General features: G+C 39.0%; 1 non-coding gene across 1 annotated transcript; it reads right to left on the bottom strand.

Moving 5' to 3' along the window:
- Positions 1 to 544: 544 nt before the first annotated feature.
- On the bottom strand, positions 545 to 617 carry Trnaa-agc (transfer RNA alanine (anticodon AGC)). Its single transcript has one exon. It is a non-coding gene; the product is annotated as a tRNA-Ala (tRNA).
- Between the last annotated feature and the right edge of the window lie 4,664 nt (positions 618 to 5,281).

Below are 5,281 nucleotides of genomic sequence, written 5' to 3'. Positions count from 1 at the left end.
CCTACATAAAACTCAGAATGGATCCAAGATGTAAATTTCAGGCCTGAAAATATGAAACTACTCAAAGAAAATATGGGGGAGTACTTCCATAAATCTGTATAGGCAATGACTCTCTGGATATGACCCCCCAAAGCACAGGCATAAACAGCAAAAAAAAAAAAAAAATGGGTACGTGGTATTGTATCAAAACGGCATCTCCACCACAAAAGAATCAATTAGAGGGAAGAGACGACCTATGGGATGGAAAAAATATCTGCAAACTATTCATCTAACGAGAGACTAATATTTAGAGTATTTAAGGAACTCAAAAAAACAGGAAAACAAAAAGAAAAAAAAACCCAATAAAATATGAGCAAATAATCTGAATTGACTACAAATGGCCACTAAGGATATGAAAAAATGCTCAATATCTCTCATCCTCAGGGAAATGCAGATCCAGACCACAATGAGGTATCACCAGCTATAATAAAAAAGATAAAAAATAACAAATGATGGGGAAGATGTAGAGAAAGGGGAACTCTTCTACATTGTTGGGATTTTTTTTTGGAGGTGCTGGGGCTTGAACCCAGGACCTTGTGCATGCTAGGCAAGCACTCTACCCACTGAGCTATATCCCCAGCCCTTCTATGTTGTTGGTGGAAGGTAACTTGGTATAGTCATTATGGAGAAGAGTATGGAGGTTCCTAGAAAACTGAAAATGGAATTACCACATGGTCTAGCAATCCCACTACTGGGTATATCCCCAGAGGAGGTGAGATCAGTATTTCAAAGAGATACCTGTATTCCCAGGTTTATTAAAGCACCATTCCATGATAGCTAAAATATGGAATCTATCTAGGGGCTCCTTGAGGGATGAATGGATTAGGGAAAGTGTGATACATATACACAATGGAATATTAATCAGCCACAACAGTTATTGAAATTCTGTTATTTGTGACAATGTGAATGGAACAGGAGGACACTGTATTAAGTGAAATGAGCCAGGCACAAAAAGACAAATATGGCATGTTCTTATTTAGGTGTGCAAGCTAAAATGATCTCATAGAAGTGGAGTGGAACAGTGATCCCTAAAGGTTAGGAAGAGAGGGAGAGAGGGAGTCATATAATAAGTACCAATATACAAGAGGAATAAGTTCTAGTGTTCTACAGCACAGCAGGGTGACTACAGCTCACAACACTTTATTATATATTTTATAAAGAACTGGGAGAACAGAGTGTGAAGTTTCCCATCACAAAGAAATGATCAATGAATGATGGAAATAATCACCCTGATTTGACCATTACACCTTATATACATGTATGGAAAAATACTGTACACTAGCCACACGTACAATTATTAGGTCAATTAAAACTAAAATAATAAAAAAGATTTGATCTTGAATTGTGGATGTTTTCCCCCCTAAAGACCACAGAGGATCACTGGAGGGACTTTTAGCACTCAGAATGGGAAACTGGAAGGCAGGGGGGTTGGGAAAATTCACGTAATAGAAACTGTCCCAAGGGAGGGAGATGGTGGAATGAGATGGACATCATCACCCTAAGTACATGGATGAAGACACGAATGGTGTGACGACTCTACTTTGTGTACAACCAGAGATATGAAAAATTATCTTCTATCTGTGTACTATGAATCGTGATGACTTCTACTGTCATATATAAGAAACTGGAATAAAAAATAAATTAATTAATTAAAAAATCTACTTTAAATAAAATAGATGGAATAAATGGAAAAAAGAGAGAGAGAGAGACTATCCCTTCGGATGGACACCCACACCTACCTGTTCACTTAGAGAGGATAGCTAAGTGGGGGAGTTCTTGGGGCAGTGCACATCAGAGGACATCAGGTGCAGAAAGAAAAGAAGGGAGTTAATGATAAATTTTCCATGTTGTAGTTTTGCCAGGTTCCTGCTTGGAGCAAAGATTTGGTCAGCCTTTTTCATGTTATATTTTGATGCTGCATGAAAGGCCAAAGCAGAGAGGTTTGCCATGAACAACTATAGCCTGAAGTGTCAGTGTGATCCTGTGGCTCTAAGATAATTGGCCATGAGCATGAGAGAGAGAGAGAGAGACGCATACCCACCCCTTGGCTAGAGGCTGAACTGGACCCCTCGTGTGCCTCAGCTCTCCTTCTAATCCCTCTTCCTGTTAGGCCAATCATCAGATGATCCTGATGAACACAGACCTTTGTTCTAACCCATTCTTCAAAAAGGTTATTTTCCAGTTTATTGCATTTCTAATCATGTACCCTCGGCTAATCCACGGCATGGTTAGTTCCAGGGCTTCCTGCAGATGGTGGCGTGGATGTGTTATCACTGTTACAGCGTAGTTTTCGAAATCATTGGGGATGTTTCCCCTGTAGTAACTTACCCTTCTAGAAAGTCGTTAGCTGCTACCCACACACTGCATGAGTCACAACAGAATTTGATTCAAAGCTAGTGAAACCTTTAAGAGTAAAACTGTTATTAGTGGAAAAGATTTAGCTCAGGAACAATTAAAGGAGAATTCAATTCAGCTTGCAATTAAAAACTACAAAAATACTTTCTTAGGTAAAATTTTTTTCTTTATATCTCAAATCTATATGTTTTTAGAAAATAGTACTCGGGACTCCTGGTAAAATAAGATACGAGAAAGCTGATTCCAGAGTTAAGGGGTGGCTTAGTTCAGTTTAAGGGTACTGTTTTAGCTCTGCAAAGAAGTCTCCAGAGTGATTAGGAAAGTTTGCTAGAACCTGCTAAGTTCACACTCTAATTTGGTTTTTTTTAAGCTTGCTTCATGGAGTTCACAGAATATTGACATTTGTAAAATTCTGACCTAGATCTTCTATAGGTCAATACATCAGGCCTTGTTCTGGCCACCATAGATGTAAGACAAAAAAAAAAAAAAAAAAAAAGCAAAAAAACCCAAAGAGCAAAAAGACATCAGGCAGAAATTCCGGAAGTGCTCGGCTGGGTAGTTCTCACTAGAGTTCTCTGACATCATTGTAGTCAGATGTCTGCTGGGGCTAAGTCATCTGAAGGTTCCCCTGGACTGGCTGGTTGATGTAGGCTGCTGGCCAGGAGCTCAGCTGGGGCTATGGACCATAGTGCACTCATTCTGCTTGGGAGGCCGACTTCCCAAGCAGGGTGGTCTTAAAGTCATGTGATTTTTCACATGGCAACTAGCTGCCCCTGAGCAGCCATCCCAACAAAGGCAGGTGGAAGCTGTGTGGCTTTTTCTAGTCCAGCTTCAGAAGTGACTTAAGAGACAATGATGGCATTGTTTGAACCAGTCACAGTGCCATCACGGTCAAGGGGAGGAGGCAGAGACCCCACACTGGACAGCGGGGGTATCAGATAACATGCAGCCATTAAAAACAACAACAACAAAAAACCTAAACAGCGACACTTCTCTGGGGAATCAAGGACACATCCAACTCTATTAGCCTCTGCATAGCCACTTGGTAGACTGTCTTCTCTGGCTTTTTGTCTTTTCTTTCTATCTACTTGGACAGATCACAATAAGTTTCTCTTTCCCACTTTTAAATATTTCTAACTGCTTTGGTTTGAACAAGTTAATAGATTCCTAACTTGCATGTAGAATTTCTATCGTAACATTTTATTTTTATATTTCTTAGGAAGTAGGGATGTGAATATAATAGTTTATTCTTTTAAATATCTTTCACATCACTACATCATTACATGTGAATTCTATAATACACATAATTTATATTTTTTAACACCTTTATTTTCTTTATTTATTTGGATGTGATGCTGAGGATGCAGCGCCTTGCACATGCTTGGTGAGCGCTCTGCCGCTGAGCTGCAGCCCCACCCCTATAATACACATAATTTTAGGAAAGAGTTTCTGGCTTTCAAACTGCCTGTCTCTTTCAAACACTGCAGTGAAATTCCTCCACAACAAAATACCCTGGACAGCCTTTGGAAACAATTATAATGGAAGGGGTTTCCCTTTGAAAAGGAAATCTGGTAGGTAGCTGGTTCAATGACTGAGAAATTACATTTGGCCTAACATTTTCAAGATATGGGCCACCAGTAGGGAGACCTAATAAAAATATATTTTTGATTTAAAAACTCCAAGAAAGAATTGCCAATAACCTCCAGCTAGATGAGTATAGCCTTCCCTAAACCACCTTTCATTTTCCTTTCCAGGCTTCTCAGGTCATCCTTGGAGTTATGCTTATAGGAGTTGCTTAAAAATGAGGGCACTAAGATTGACAGAATGGATCCCACCTATTTCTCCAATTCAGTCAAATGCCAGAGTGGTTTCTTCTGCTGTGTCAGGTAGTTCTGAAGATGGGTCCTGGGGATAAAATGCAAACCTGAGCATTTCATTGTGACCACTTCCAACACCACGGACGTAGGTTTGCACACTCCTTAAATGATTATCCCAGCAGATAGAAATGGTAAATTTAGAAGGGATATCATGTCACTGAGATGACGATAGGGTCATTCAATAAACTATGAATTCTTTCTTAGAAATCAAATGAAGTTCATAAAAAACAATGGATTATTCAGGATCTGCAAACGCAAAATGGTTTTGATAATACAATGGCATTTCACAATGACTTAATGTTTGATATGTAGTTTTGTCTTATGGGAACAGTATAACAAGACAATAATATTCTTTTTATACAGAGTGTAAATTACAGACATTTAAACAAATAAATGGCCAGAGCCAGCCTCACAAGATAGCTGTGTTCTGCTTAAGGAGATTTATCTGTTTAAATGTCTGTAATTTACTTTGAAAATTCTTCCATAGAGATATTGTAAAATCTGTATTAGGGTTTTTATCTACACTTTAGGGGCAGTTAGCTAATATTTGAAGTACTATAATCAGAGATTATGCACCAAAGAGATGGTTAGTTAGCATCTGAAAGTTCTAGATAAAGTCTATACTCCCAAAACAGCTACCAGTAGCAAGAATTCATCATTCCTTAGCTCTGATCTAGCCTCAAGGACTTGATTAATATTGTGAACATTAGATAGAATTTTGTGACTGATTAAATGAAGGTCTTCAAATGTGTGGATCTGCTAGAAATATTGTTTATTACCAGAACTAAGTCTGTCTGCTCCCTTCCTGAAAGCCAATACTTGGGAAATGAGAGATGGTGGGAGGGAAATCAGGCTTATTCATGGACATAAACCTGAAATGATGGTGGAGGGTGGGGAGCTATTGTACTCACCCCCCAAAAAAACCATCCCTACCTGTACACCAAAGGGCTTTTACAGGTAGGGAAAGAAGTGCAGAGAGCAAGGAACAGGAAGACTAAATGCTTGGTGGG

Source organism: Urocitellus parryii, chromosome 6 (assembly GCF_045843805.1).
Source record: "Urocitellus parryii isolate mUroPar1 chromosome 6, mUroPar1.hap1, whole genome shotgun sequence".
Taxonomy (NCBI): domain Eukaryota; kingdom Metazoa; phylum Chordata; class Mammalia; order Rodentia; family Sciuridae; genus Urocitellus; species Urocitellus parryii.
The sequence above is the reverse complement of the archived record's forward strand: the minus strand, read 5'-3'. Positions and strand labels throughout refer to the sequence as shown.